The sequence below is a fragment of the Ursus arctos genome, unplaced genomic scaffold (genome assembly GCF_023065955.2).
Source record: "Ursus arctos isolate Adak ecotype North America unplaced genomic scaffold, UrsArc2.0 scaffold_8, whole genome shotgun sequence".
NCBI classification, from domain to species: Eukaryota; Metazoa; Chordata; class Mammalia; order Carnivora; family Ursidae; genus Ursus; species Ursus arctos.
In genome coordinates, this window is record NW_026623100.1 from 80453195 (window position 1) to 80469222 (window position 16028).

Genomic DNA, 16028 nt, shown 5'->3' on the forward strand with positions numbered 1-16028 from the left:
GGGAAACTTGTGATTTATACCATTGAGATTTGTTTTTGTCACCACAGCATAAGCCTGGCCCAAACTGACCACGTCAATACCTCAGAAGGAATATGTGCAAAACCAAGTTCCTGGTTCCCCACCTCCTCCAAACCTACTCCTTTCTGCAGTCTTCAGGATCTCAGTTAATGGAAGTTCCATTCTTCCAGATTATACATTAAAAGCTCAGGTACCACACTGAGTCTACTACAAAGCCAGTTATCCCCTCCTGTAGAATAGTCAGGAGTTATTCATATTTCACACCTCCAGCGTCACTTCTGGTCCAAGGCACAGACCTTTCTCTCCCTGATTATTGCAGTCACCCCTAACTGATGTCCCGCTTCTGCACTCACTGCCTTCTACTTCAGCAGAGAAGACAGGGTGATCCTGTAAGACAATACTCTGCCTCAAACCCTCCAGGAGCCCCATGTCACTCAGGGTAAAAGCCAGATCTTTCAAGGAGCTACAGGCATTATGTCATCTGGCCCTATATTACTTCCCCAACCTCATCCGGCATCGTAATTCCATTGGCGTGTGCAGCTTCACTGACTTCCTTGCACGTATCAGCATGCCCAGCATGCTTCTCACTTAGAACATTTGTGCTCATTGTCCCCCCCCCCCCTCCGCCAGGAGTGATCTCCCCCAGCTAGCCACTAGATCTCTTACTTCCTTCAGGGCTCTACTCAGATGTCCTCTCAAAACTGAGGCCTTCCTTAACCACCACATATGTTTAAAAGAATACATCAGTCAGTCTATTGTGCTTTATTGTTCTCTAGAACATGTGACATTGTGAGACATACTGTAAATATTTTTAAATTAAAAGATTAGCTGCACAAGGGCAGGACTTGCTATATTACTCACTGCTGTATCTGCTATACCAAGAATAGCCACACTCCCACTGAATACATATTTGTCAAATAAGTGAATTGAATAGGTGAGGTTGCTCATTAGTACTAATGGTTCATAGATTATATTGGATTTTCTATGAAAAACATATTTGCATCGAAGAGCATCAAGAGCATTGAAGAGCATTGAATTGCATTTTGTCTCTTAAATCTTTTTTTTAAAAAATATATGTAACACTTTGTGAATTTGCATGTCATCCTTGCTCTGGAGCCATGCTCATCTTCTCTATATTTGTTCCAGTTTTAGTCTACGTGCTGTGAAAGTGAGCACTGTTACTTAAATCCTAATAACTTTCTCTTCTTTTTTTCTTTTCATATTGCAATGGCTAAGACTATCAGTTCAACTCCGGAGGATTTTTTTCTATGAAAGAGAGCTGGATTTTATCTAGTTATCTGAATCTATGGAAATGATTATGTGGTTTTCTAATAATTGATTAATTTTTGATGTTTAAGCATCCTTAGATCCCTGTAACAATCTGCTTGATCTTTGAAATCTATGTCAGAATGCAGAGCTTGAGAGACATGGGCTACAGATTCTGACTGAATGAGGCCTTGTTACCATCCCTTAAAGACAACTGTTTGCATATCACAGACTGTTCCACTGACAGGAATGGCATTTCTTGAAGCTTTTTGAGGCAAAGTCAATACCTTCAGGGGTCTGACAGATATTGTGAATCAGTAAACCAGGCTAGAGATGCAGTTTGAGAAACAGGAGAGCTCACCTTAAAATATAGTGGTCAGGAATTAATCAGTATCAACAGATTGTTGCCATGAGTAAATGGAGCCCCAGTGTTGCTAGATCACCTGTTATTTGGTCAGAGAGACAGGCGTCTGGACTTTTAAAGTGTAAACTAATTTTTAAATGCTTTTAATTAATTTATATTCATGAAAGAAGATACCATGTGGCCCAAGTATTACATGTCACTAGGCCAATTTAGGACTATGAGTTTGAGGACTCCAGTGTACTAGAATGAGTTTGTGTCCTTCTTTGGTTTTAATAGACATTTTAATTCTTTTCTCTTGATTCCTCATTTGTAAATTGAGGATAACAATAATTGTCTCACTGAGTTGTGGTGAGTAAGTAAGTTTCAGATGCAGAAAAGCAATGTTGAAATAAAAGAAAGTCTGCTATGGCTTCTAGTCTGGGAGTGCATCATTCTAGATGAAAAGGGAAGGAGGCTATTTAGTTCGTGTCCATCATCCCTTGAAGAAACCAACTTTGAGAGCAGCCCATGAACTAGATCAAGATAAGTAGCAAGAAGTGAGGAATAGGAGCTTTAATACATTTCCCTTCCTACTGTCCAGCACAACCCAAATATTATTTACCATAAAAACATGGAGACATTAAGACTCTCCTTGCTAGATGTCTGGGTGGGTTACATCAGATATTCCCCATGGAAACTTGGACTAAATTTTCTGACATGGGGGTCGGTGCTCAGTACATTTCCAGTCATTCCTTTTCTGTCCCTTCATCTATCCCTTCATGTCTGTGAGGAAAGGCACTTCAAGGCCCACCAGGGTCCAGTCCTCAGGGAGATTCTAGATGGAAGAGGGAGATCAGCCAAAGGAAGGACAGTGGCCCTAAGTAGCGTGGGGAGGGCGCACGGCTGCCAGGCACCAGTCATGGCCCTGCGGTGCCTGGCCAACACTGCAAGTGTCGGGCCTTCGTTCGGTGTGGAAAATGACTATTTGTACCAATCCCGATGTTGACGGACTAAATGAGATGAATAGGTGTGGAAGGCGTGAGCAATTGGCAAGAAGTGAAAACTTAGTGATTGTGAATCGTTGCTATTCTTTCTAAAGAGAAGCAAAATACAGTGGAGAGATACCTTGGCTAGTCAAAGAGAAGCCTTTGGAGGGCAAGGCCGGGTAAACCAGGACCCAAAAGATGGATTGGTTCCACGGGCAGGGACAGTCATGGTATATGACACAGAAGGTTTTCCAAAATAGGGAGCAGAGTGAACAAAAGCGCTGAGTGGGGAATGCGCAGCAGATGTGAGGGTAGAAGCTGGGTTCCTCCAAAAGCCATCCAGCTGTGGACGGAATCGGGACCCCTGCCCGCTTGGTTCAGGCTCATTTGCCCCTGGCAGGAAAGCCCAGTGTGTCTCTCCGGGACCGCAGAATTCGGGCTGTAAGCAGTCGGCCAGAGGCCCTGTGGCTCAGGGTGCCGCGGAGGACAGGAGCCTCGGCCGGGACAGGCGAGGGCACACCTGCGGTGACGTCAGTCCCCGGCTCACCTGCCTGAGCGAGCGGAAGGGCTCTGGGGATGCTCTGCAGGCTGGGGGCGGGGGTGCATCTGGTGAGCCCCACAAACGAGGCAGTGAGCGGCCACTGATTAGAATGCAGAGCCTGAGAGAGGGCGAGGCCGCAGCTGGACAGCAGCTTCTCGCAGTCACTTGAAAAAGCCTCTCTCACAGCTGGAGAGAAAATAGCCCGGCGCCACTGGCCGGCCATTGTGAAATGCAAAGGGCCCTTCTTCGGGCGGAAGCAGCAGTTCGGCCAGCTGTCGAGCATTTGAAATGTAAAAACCCCGGGGCTCCTGGGGAGGGCAGAAGACAGAGGCCACGTCAGAGGAAATGCAAGCTGCTCTGGGGGCTGAGGAAACCGTGGGCTGAGGCGCTCACTTTGAGCCATCAATAAGGCTTTCAGAGAGCAGGGCAGAAAACCAGTTCCGGAGGGAGGGCAGGGAGAGGGGCCGCCCCGGGGGCTGCAGCCGCGACCGTGCACGCGGAGATCCAGCCCGGGGCGCAGCTCGCGCCGCGGCCCCCGCCCGACGGCCCCGGCCTCCCCCTGCACGCGCGCCCCGGCCCACCGCCGCCCCCGGGGTCCCTGCCCCAGGCCCAGCCGCCACCGCCCTCTCGGGTTCTGGAGGGAACTGCCTCCGCCCCTAGTTCCCCTGCCTCCCTGGAGGGCCCCAAAGCAAGCTCACTCTCTTTCCCAGTCACTGTTAAAATTGCCCTGAGCCCCACCCCCCAGGCCCCCCACAAAGAATCGGGTAGTCCTTCTCCAAGGTCCTTTGTCCCACAAACTTACCACTTAGCAACTGTCAAGGACCTGGCATTTGTCAGACCTTCTGCCACCTGCTAGGAATACACGGTGAGCATACACCATCTTTGACCTGCGGAGTTTCCAGTCCTGAACTGTAGACAGGCAGGTGAGTGACAGATGCAATTATGTGTAAATTCTCCAACAGAAGCCCTCTAATCTCTGAGAGCCTGTGACCCAGGTGCTGGGCCTACGCAGGACAGTGTAATTCGGCTAAAGGAGAAAAGAAAAATGCATCTGCCTTCCTTCCCGCTGGCGACCTGAGCCGGTGCCTTAAGGGTTCGCGCAAAGCCACAGGCTTGCCTGCCCTGGGCAACTTACCCTGTTGTTGCCCGTGCAGTTACCTCCTGTCTGCAGTTCCGACTGCAGCCATGGAGCCTGCCATGTTTGTGTCCCGTGCTCCCTCAAAACTGCTCCGTGGGGTGGTTCTTCCATTTGTTTCTACATGAAATTTAAGGCAGTCTTTCTTACATTTTTTGGGTCACTTTTAAGTAAAAACCAAAACAAAACAAAACAAAAGTTACTTGATATCACAAAAAAATACAGTGGTTAAATCATTGCTGGGTCCAGTCCCATGCAGTCACCAACCCTGAAAGTGAGGGAAGTTAAGGCATCATCCCCAGCTAGACCTGCAGCCCTGGTGGGCTTCTTAGCCTTCTCTGCCGTGTCTCCTACTTGCAGGTTCTTACGCTGCCGACACTAATACCTGGTGGCCCTTCAGGGGTAGGGAATTTGAGAAGGGAGGGGGAGGGGATGAAGGTTCCTACTCCTCAAATTCACTCTGGCACAGCAGGTGTGTAAAGCTGACCCTCTCTCCCCTGAGGTGTCTTCCCAATCTCTCCTTGCCTTAGAGGCTTCTTACCTGCAGTGCTCTGAATGTGGAAATGTAGCTCCCTTTCTATAAATCAGGCTGCAGAGGACAGCAGAAACTCGCTGGTTGTTTTAACAGAGAGAACTTAGCTAGGGTATGGGCTAGAAAAGCATCAGACAACTTAAAGACAAATAAGGACACTGGAGTCCCAGAGCTGTAGTAGGTGTGAGGGTCACCTGCCCTGGGTCCAGGCAACAGAGGGAAGAGTTCAGGTTATGAGGACGTGGAGGCTGGGAGAAGGACCCTCTGAGAGCTGGAGCCCAGCCAGGGAGGAGGGCGCTGCCCGCTGGTGCTGATGGTTCAGAATCTGGAAGGCAGGACACCAGGCAGCTGGGACTCAGACCGTGGAAGAAGGAGAGAGTGCTGGAAGAAGGAGAGAGTGCTGGGGCTGGTTCTAGAAATGTGGACAGAACCAGAAACTGAAATAAAGCTCTGCCCCACAGACACTGCAGAGAGAAGCAAGCTGCCATGTAAGACATGAACAGTTGTGCAAGAGAGAGGATGGGGCCATGAACAGTTGTGCAAGAGAGAGGATGGGGCCCCTCGCCGCTCCAGCCTTGCTGTCACCCCGCCCCAATACCTGTGCAGAATGGTTCAGGAGCCCTGCTTGGCAAAGGAGAAAGGGGGGTTGCAGCCCAACCCTGGCATCACAGAGCATAGTGTGCAGTGGGTAAGAAGCTGAGAGGAGCTTAACAATGGGTGTGCCATTCCTGATGGCCACTGTATTTCCTTCCTCGGCACCTAGGCATCAGGGAACTCTTGGGTCAAGTCTTCTTCCCCCCTCGAAGGGGCTGTCTAGGACAGTGGCGAGTCTAACACATCTGCCCTCTCGTTCACAGCCCATGCCTGGCTTGTGAAGAATAATCACACAGCCTTTGCCCAGAGGGCCAGCCTCCCCTTCACAGTGGCACCCCCGCCCCAGAGCCTTTCAGGAGGGAGCCAGTACCTAGTGCAATGTGTCAGCCAAAATAGGAGCCACAGATATCCAGGCTTCCCAGCCATTTCCCTTAAGTACCTTCTCTTTGACTTGCAATACAAGGGAATGTCCCTCATTCTTCATGGTACAACAAAGCTCACACTAGAAGAATCTTGCCCCCACTCCAGCTTCTTCTAAACTCCTCAGATCGTCAGACGGGTGAGGGCTGATGAGTCATATGGACAGGTTTTCTCTTCTTCTTTCTGAAATCCAGCCTCAAGATCTTGTACCTCTTTCAGGAATATGACATCTGTCCATCTGTTAGTGCCTCCACTGAAGTCTCCACTTCCACATTCGGTTAAATTTTAATTAACAAATTCAAAATTAGAGGAACGTGTTATATGTTCATATATTAGAGGAACGTATTATATACATTCACTTCCCTACCATCTATGGAGCATTATCAAGATAACAAAGAGGAAGAGACACCATTCTTTCCTATGACATGTGCATGAGCTAAAGGGAAGATAGAAATATAAAGAAATAATTAGAATATGGGACGCAAAAATTAAAGGGGGGGGGACTTTGATGAAGAATGCACAGATGAAGGAACTGGCCCAATGCTTTGCACAATAGAATGGCCAGCTGGAGAAAGAACTAAAGACTTTCTGGACAGGGATGGCAGTGCCTACAAAGGCCAAGGGGCATAAAATGGAAAATGTCCTCAAAGACAAGCAGGGAACCAGCTAGTGGCCAGGCTGCCACCAGGCTGACCAGGTCACACGTGCTGGGAGCCTGGATCTGCTGCTTAGATAGAGGATGTTGTTTTATTTTGTTTTGTTTCCTTAAATGAAGGCAGAAGAACTCGAATTTGAGAAACCCATTAGGAGACTGATGTTGCAAGAATGCACATCCTTAAAAATATGCATTTCTGAACTGAGGCAGGGAGAGGGTCTTGTTAGGGTTTTAGAAAGTCGGGTCTTGGAAACTCGCTGAATTTCACAACTCAGGGGCAGAAAAGGCAAAAATCATCCCGATATTTTACATCGTGAAACTGGTTTTATGGCCCTGCCATTGACAAGAGGCTGGGGAGATGGGAACGCAAGTGATGAGAAGACGTGAGTGGTAATGAGTCTGAGGTGAGAAGTGGGGAGTCAGGAGACGGCTTGGGGCTGAGAGCGGAGCCCAGGAATCACTGCCTTAGAGATTTCAGTCTACACTGCTCTCAACCCTATGGCACAAAGCCATGGAAAAAATGGATATTAGAATATAACCATTGAAGTTGCTGATATGTCAAATACACATTTTATGCATGCATTTATTTGAAATCTCCATAGACGATAAATAAACCTTATACTTTGCCCAAATGACTATTTGAGAGACCATTGAGAAAGACTGGTCCTTTCCAAAGACTGGTCACTTTTTTTTTTTTTTTTTTTTTTTTGGTCCTAAGGAACACCTTATTTACAGCCACATAAAAATGCATTCAAAATCCAAATTTTGTTGCAACACAGTGACATCTAGTGTTCAGTTTGGCTATAACACCAAGAGGCAGGTCCCCCCAGGGAAGCACTGAGGAGGGTTTTTGACTTAAAATTCCGACCTGGGTTTTAAAGGAAAAGTTGTAGAGGAAGAGCAAAGTCTCATTAGCTGGTCTTGCTTCTAGTAGGTCTAAAGCCCCACTGGGGCGCAGACACACAATCACACGGGCGCCTCTGGGTCCAAGGTTATGCTTTTAAACGAGAACCGTGCGTCTTCCTCACCTGATGGAGGTCTTCCCCAGCATATTTGGTTTTGATTAGGATATTTAGTTCATTGTAATATAATTATTAGAACTTGGACTGTCAGTTTGCTTTCCTTAACATTTTTATATGAATATAATTATGCTAAAATATGATCTGGTCCTGAAACCACAAGAGTGGTTTGCAGGTAAATCCTGAACTGTTAGCTTCACGACAGAGACCAGAAAGGTGCTGCCAGTCTTGCTGTTTCCACATGAAGAACGGCGTTTCTGAGCACCGGTAGCTCGGTGGTAGGAGCACTTCTTTGCCAGAAGCTCGATGTCCTGTGTTCTTATCCCTGTGTCATCACTGATGGGTGACCTGACCTAGAGCAAGACACCCAAGACCCTGAGCTGCGTCTGTAACTAAGGTGTAAGACTGAGTAACGTTGCTCCCCTGTTTATCCTGAGACTCAGCGAGGTGCTGGCTGCTTCCGTTTCGTCAGCCTGCACACTGCCACTTGGACATGTGTGTTCTCTGCTTGTTTTATAAATGAGGAAAGTACAACTCGGGAGATTAAGGGAATGTTCCAGTGGTCAGCTTGTCCATGCAGATCTGGGGGTGTGAGCCAGCAATGCGGGGTTCCGAGTCGGTCAGTCCTTCGCACGCACACCCCAGCCGTCCATCACACTGAGACCAGTGAAGTGCCCACTGCGGTAAATCGTCCGTAACTAGACCATAAGGGCTTTTGCATAGGAAGGGAAGTCAGTGCTATTTTCTATATCTGATTCTATCTCTCCGTCCTCAAGAAGCAATTGGCTCAATATTATAATTACTGTCAGAAAAAGATATCACTGATAGTGATGCCAACACTGAAATCATTGGGTTTGGCAGTCTCCAAAACAGAAATGCTAATCCTGAGAACTTTATTAGACAGGGTTGTTTTTCTCAGGCATTTGGATACAATTGTGTGGCTTATTCATCTTAGCACCATGCTGGGAGGTTACCAGACTCATAACTAAATTCTGGGAATAAGGTTTGAATGGAATGAAGAGAAACAAAATGAACGGATTCCTAGTATGTATCCAATACTGTCGTCACTGGGACCTGGCCACAGCCCGCGTCATGCTTCACGTCCTGGCAACCTTGGGGTCAGGTGGCGGTCCTTCCCACCGTTGCACGGAAGGCTGCACCTGCGTTCTGACTTGTCTGCAACACAGTTCTGTCTGAGGCCTCCTCCCGTACCGCCCATGGGCGCAGATTTGATTTCAAAGTTTGCCAGACCCAGCATGTTATTGTGAAGGGAGTGGGTCTCCTCATGCCCTGCTGCTGAGGAGCTAGATGGGGACAGACTCAGAGTGGACGTTTGTCATTATCTCTCAAGTCTGAAAATATGCAGAGCCCCTCAGCCATTCAAACTTTTTATTCTACAAATTCTTCCCTCTTTATGCAAATACGTGTATTTCTTTCATTATGGATAGCAGTATTTTAAAGACACTGATCCTTAAAGACAGCACAGTTGGCCATCGAAGGATATTATTAAAGTCCATCTATACAATACTGTGCGGCTGTTATAAAATGATGGTGTATTTGTGTGTACTAGCACAGAAAGAGCTCCAAGACATAATATTTTTTTAAAGATTTTATTTATTTATTTATTTATTTGAGACATAGAAAGGGAGAGTGAGAGAGGGAAAGCACAGAGGGAGAATGAGAGGGAGAAGCAGAATCCCTGCTGAGCAAGGAGCCCAATGCCGGGCTCGATCCCAGGACCCTGAGATCATGACCTGTAGCCGAAGGCAGACGTTTAATCTACTGAGCCACCCAGGCACCTCTCCAAGACATATTATTAAGTGAAAAACTGCAAGCCGTTGGCCTGGGGTTTGTCGCATGTTGAAAGTATATGCCCATGTTTGCTGGTTAACCACAGTTAGAGACAGGGCTTACTGTCTTCCAGACAGTGGTCCGAGACCTTTACAAATATTAACTCATTTAATTCTCCTCATAGCAGCGTCAGGAAGGTGCTGCTATCAACCCTCTGGATGAGGAAACTAAGACATGGAAGCAATTAGAAACTTGCCATGGCTACACACGTCTCTGTCTCTCTCTGTCTTTGTCTCTCTCCCCACGTATGTATACAGTGGGGTCTACAAGGGTAGAAATGTTCAGCGAGTTACCTGGCTCACTTAGGGAGTGACCAGAGTTGCCATGTGGAAGGGACTGTTACTGACTCCTTTATAGACTTGGGCATTGCTATTTTTAACAAGTATATTTTCACATAATTCTTGGATAATGATCAAAGATACATGTTAAAAATGAATGTGGGTTACAGGGTTTCAGCTGAAGAGTGTTCCAGGCCCTTCAGGCAGGTCTGAGGTAGCTTTTGGAGGTGGGCGATTGTTCGCCCCTCCCTAAACCTGGACTAGAAACCAGGTCAATGCTTGAGTCCTTCAGAACAGCCTGCCGACTTTGCCATCTGCTCACCGAGCAGACAAGGTGTTGAGGTCTTTCGTCCAATAGTTGGTCAGACCATGAGGCTCTTCCCAGCACTGCCCTTCAGCTATACCCACAGCGAAGCTCAGACAGGGAGATTCTAAAGACGGTGACCTCAGTGACTAGCTCCCCAGCCTGGCTGATTGTAGGGTTCTCTTGGAAAGTTATTCCAAAAATGTGCACATCCCCACAGTCCATCGTTCATTCAAATCAGGAGAACCGAGATAGGGTCACAGAATCTATTTTTGGAAAGTTCCCCAGATGATGCTTCTGATCAGCCAAATGGAGGCACCAGATGATGCTGTGGGCCGCACGTGAGTGATAAGGCGGTAGTACGCAGAAGCGGGCGTTTTTCAAAGACATAGGAGGGGCAAGCTGGCTGACGAGGTCGGTCAGCCAGAAGGAATACAACTGTGATGTGAGCATGCGCAGGACCCCCAGGGGAACGGCCCACAAAAGCAAGCAGGGATCAGGGCCCAACAGCGCAGGCTGGGGACTGAGAAAGTGAAGCCATTAGGGCAGAAGCATGGTTTAATCACTCAAGTCAAAGACACGGGTGAGCGTGGAGCATAGGCGCCACCCCCAAAGAAGGTGTGGAGGATTCAGCCACCTGCAATGAGGTTACCTGGTTTCTGTCCACCCCCAACAGGCTTCTGGGTCCTCTCGAGTGTCCCACCTGCCTGCGCTAGGGGAGATCATAGACATCGGGGAGAGAGCCATGGAAGGAAATGGCAGTACAAGAGGGTGGTCGGGGCGGCGGGGCAGTGACACAGGTCGCCCCCAGACTGTCAAACCCCAAGCTCCCAAAGGAAGAGTGGCTGTGATACATTTGGCTACCTGTAAAACCCTGCCACAAAGTCAACCCTCCTTGGCAAGACCACCGTCTTCTCAACATCACTGGTCCCTGGGAAATGGCCCTATTTGTGAGCATCTGATTGCCGAGAGGGGTTCTCATTTACAGACCACTAACAAGATTAAAGTGCTCATTTAAAAAGTGCTTAGCCTCGATGTTTGAGCAGCACCCGCCTCGTGAGTTTCTCACGGCTGTTTCTGTACTGGTTGCTAACAGGAGCCGTTTCATTCCCTCGCATTGAAATGGATCAGATAAATCACATTAGGTAGGTTTACAGAGGCAAGCAATGACAGGTCCCTCAGAACAGAAAGCTAAATAACCTGCTAGGGTCTGGCTTTCTTTCATCACACGCTCTATCTTCAAACCCAATACCTATTTAAAGCTGCTGATAACACTCCAAACGCTGCTAGGCCTTGTCCTCAGACATAATGTACGGTCACAGCAATGCTATGGAATTTAAACATTTTTGATACAGTCTATTAAAAAGAGGGATTGTAGCTCATTCAAATTCAGCAACTTCTAATAAAAAAATAAAAAATAAAATGTCCATGAAATCACACGCTGCATTTGCAAAGGAAACCGGGTAGAAATCACACAAGGACGCTCTCTGTTCTGCCACTAAATTATCTCTCCTGGGCAGGCAGAACTGATAAGAGAACTCATTTTACACACACCTCAGGAAGGGAACAGGAGAAGATTTCATGATCTCCCAAAATAGAACGGAAGTTCACATTTCTGAGGGATAAAAGCTCCCATACACTTTACGAGCGACCATTTGAAATTCTCCTTTAAATAGAGGCAAAGGCCTCCTTTGCGACTCTGGGTGCAGGTTACCCTGTTTGTATGGAGCCTGGCTCTCTTGTCGAGGTAAACTCCACACCCCCCGGGGCACCATCCTTCCACAACAAGAATAAAGTGAAATTGTGCAAGAAACCAAAACGAAGATGATTTTATGGAGTGCGGTGTTTTGCAACATGGTGTTTCAGAGTATTCTCCTATAGTTTGTTTTTTTTTAAGAGTGGATTTTATTTTTTATTTTTTTATAATAATTTTTTATTATGTTATGTTAGTCACCATACAGTACATCCCTGGTTTTTGATGTAATGCTCCATGATTCATTACTTGCATATTACTTGCACCATGCAATACATGCCCTCCTTAATACCCATCACCGGCCTATCCCAATCCCCCACCCCCCTCCCCTCTGAAGCCCTCAGTCTGTTTCCCAGGGTCCATGGTCTCTCATTAAATGACATAAGAGCCTTACCTTAGTCATCTCTGGAGGTTGGCGCCACAATTAATAATGAACAAGTGAAAAGACTGCTACTTTTTATACCTCCTTCCCATAATATGTTACCTAATCAGACCTGAACACAGGACATAGAAGGAAACGAGGGGGAAAAAAAAAAAAACTAGAGATAATTATCGAAGGATTTTGAAAAACAGGAAAATGAGAAGTGGGTAAAGGCAGTGGATTGAACAGGGAAAATCTCACTGTCCGCAGGTTACAGAAAGCCGGAAATCTAAGGAATAGAGGTTAGAACGTGTTTGTGGAAGAACAGAAAGTTGAATAAAGATGGAGGAGGGCCAGGCAGGAAGGTCCCACAACACGAAGCAAATGCCTATAGCACGTGGGGCCGGGGCGACAAGTTTTGCTCTTGACTCTGTCACTCACCGCTCGGGGGCTGCAAAGACCTTTTGAATCTTCCGATCTTCACCCATCTTGTTTATGGAATTGTGGTCACACCCACCTCATGAACTTGTTACATGAGATATGAACATCATCATGGTCTGTGTCTCAAATAACGTGATACAAACGGCCACAAGGAATGCCAGGAGCAGAAGTGATGTTGTGGGTAGGGCGGCGACAATAGCGGCTGTCACTTTGGGGCAATATTAATTATTTTTACATGAGTCGACTGATGCCTCCATTATGTTGCCAGTGTAATTGTGCAATATCATGATTATAAAATGATTCAAAGAGAAATGATACCAGCGATTATATTATCCATTAAATAAGAGAAAATATAGAAAATAAAATGTTGTCTTTGAGTAATTCCTAAAGGCTCCTTAAAGGACTCAACTTAAAAATCAGGAAATGGGTTTTAGAGACAAAAAAATCAAACTTCTTATGTTCAGCTGTTGATTCTTCCACTTGTCCGTTCAAGTGAATTAGTCAGAGACACTCCATTTTGGAAAGCATAGTCTGCTGGGAGAGGGAAAATGCAGCTACTTAAAATGGTGTAAGTGCTCTCATCAAATGATACAAGCTAACAAGGGAGAAGCCTCCAAGTATCACGTGGTTTGTAGGGGGGAAAAAAGAAGTCTTTTTAACAAAATTTTTAGGTTTGAGTATATTGTTAACAGGGAGAGGAACAGGGAATGGTCATTTGGACTTAGGGAATGGCACCTGCTAAGACAGAGAATCAGAGACAGGACCCCATGTTTGTGGAAGGTCTGGAAGTCTGCTGTGGCTGTGGTGGGAGCACAGTGGAGGAACAGGAAGCTGGAGAGGCAGGGAGAGACTAAGAGTGGAGCTGAGCACGTGGGTCCCGCTCCGGCAGTGACACTCTCCCTAAGACAGCCGAGAACCAAGGAGTGACTGGACGTGTGTGCCCACGTGAGGAGCTTAGAAGTCACCACTCCACCCTTGCAACAGGTAAGAAGCTGAGCAAACTGAAGAATCAATAACTCTTCTTAGATCCGTAAGGCAAGGGAGGTCACAGGGTAAACTGTGCGCCTCGCTCCCGCCCTGCAAAGTTGGAGAGACAAGAGAATGCAGAGAATCACAACCCAATGGAGCAGAAACTCACGCACAGAAACCCCCAGGAGCCAGGGTCAGAGCAGGAAAACCCAAACTGTACTTGATGAATGTGCAAGTGTCTGAGAGATAAGAACTGCAGGGGGATCCAGGCACATAGGGGTCTCCACATGTTTGCGAGTTTTACTCTAGAAGGTCAACCAGGTTCTCAGAGTGAATATTGGAACTTTGGCTGGGAGAGAAAAAAAATCATCATTTCGAGCTACAGTGTGCCAGAGGGTTCTGCTCTTTTTCACCAGGTCTGCTCTCAGGAGATAATATGTAACCAGAGCTGAACCTGCTGGGCTTTTGTCAGAGCCTAAGAAATACCCAATTGCAGCCCCCTCTAACCGCCCTGTCCCACCTAAAGGGGTGGCGGAAGAAAACAGAAAAACTGAGAACCTAATGTGAAGTTCATAATACAGAGGCACAGGCTTACCAAGACTGAGACCCACACAGGACCAGAGAACGCTGGCCCATCTCCACATCTCACCACCATTACTGAAGGCTTATTTGTAGCAGTTCTCCTTATTCAAGACATCAAGGCTGCAGGGGCGCCTAGGTGGCACAGCGGTTAAGCGCCTGCCTTCGGCTCAGGGCGTGATCCCGGCGTTCTGGGATCGAGTCCCACATCAGGCTCCTCTGCTATGAGCCTGCTTCTTCCTCTCCCACTCCCCCTGCCTGTGTTCCCTCTCTCGCTGGCTGTCTCTATCTCTGTCGAATAAATAAATAAAATCTTTAAAAAAAAAAAAAAGACATCAAGGCTGCCTATCAAGAGAAAGTTACAAGGCATACTCACAGGCAAGAAACACAGTTTGAAGAGACAGAGCAAGCATCATAAACACACTCAATATGGCAGGGAAGTTGGAATTGCCAGACAGGGCACTTAAAATAACTTTGATTAATCTAAATAGATAAAGAAAACAGTGTGTACACAGAGAGGTGGATATTTAAGAAAGAATCAGAAAGAAATATCCTCAATCAAAATACTATAACAGGTATGAAAAACCTCTTGATAAGCTTATTAGTAGAATGGACATGGCTCAGGAAAGAATCTCTGAGCTTGATGATATCTCAATGGAAACTTCCAAAACTAAAAGGCAAAGAGAAAAAAGACTGAAAAAAAGCAAACGGAAGATCTAACTTTGGTGGGACAGCTACAAAGGCAGACATAAGCATAATGGGAATACAAAAGCAGAAGAAATAGAAAGGAACAGAAGAAATATTTGAAATAATAATGACTGAGAATCTCCACCAAATTTATGTCATCAAACTAGAGATCCAGGAGGCTCAGAGAGCACTAAGCAAGATAAGTGCTAAAAACAAAACCAAAAAAACCAGCCCTAGAGTTAGGCACACCATTTTCAAATTACATGAAATCAAGCTGACAAGGAACATTCACAGAGATAAGCCACATCTGGGCCATAAAACACACCTTAACAAATTTAAAAGAATAGAAATAATATGATGCCTGCTTTCAGACCACAATGGAATTGTGGTAATAGAAAGATAGCTGGAAAATCCCCACATACTTAGAGATTAAACAAAACACTTCTAAATAACACAAAGATGAAATCTCACAATTTGCTGGGTGCAGAAAAAGCAGTGCTTATAGAGAAATTTATAGTATTGAATGCATATATTAGAAAACAAATATTATATATGTAATCTAAGCTTCCATTTTAGAGAGACTAGGGGGGAAAAAGAGCAAATTAAATCCAAAATAAGAAGAAGACAGCATAATGGAGAAAAAATAGTCTTTTTAACAAATGGTGCTTGAACATCTGGACGTCCACATGCAAGAAAACAAATCTAGACACAGACCTTGTAGCCTTCACAAAAATTTACTCAAAGTGGATCACACACCTACCCATAAAACACAAGAGCATAAAACTAGAAAACACAGGAGAAAATGTGGATGGCCTTGGGAACGGCAATGACATTTGAGATACAGCATCAAAAGCATGATCCATGAAAGAATCTATAACAGGGACTTCATAGAAACTAAAAACATCTGCTCTGTGAAAGACATTGTCAAGAGGAAGAAAATATAAACCACAGACTGGGAGAAAATATTTGCAGAAGATTTACCTGATAAAAGACCATTATCCAAAATATATAAAGAACTCTTAACACTCAACAGTAAGAAAGCAAACAGGGAGATTAAAAAATGGGCCAAAGGGGAAGTTCACTTGTTTTCCCTGTGATGGCTCGTCCATGTAATATTAAAAATTAATAAATTTGTATACCTTTTCTCCTGTTAAGAAAATAAAAAATTTTAAAATTTTAAAAATGGGCCAAAGACCTGTAAAGACACCCCAGCGGAGAAGATACACAACTGGCAAATAAGCATCTGAAACAAGGCTGCACATCATATGTCATTAGGGAAATGCAAATTAAAACAAC

At 45.9% G+C, this 16028-nt stretch overlaps 1 non-coding gene across 1 annotated transcript; it reads right to left on the bottom strand.

Moving 5' to 3' along the window:
• Nucleotides 1–1086: 1086 nt before the first annotated feature.
• Nucleotides 1087–1194, bottom strand: LOC113247676 (U6 spliceosomal RNA). The gene has a single exon (XR_003313344.1). It is a non-coding gene; the product is annotated as a U6 spliceosomal RNA (small nuclear RNA).
• Nucleotides 1195–16028: the final 14834 nt, after the last annotated feature.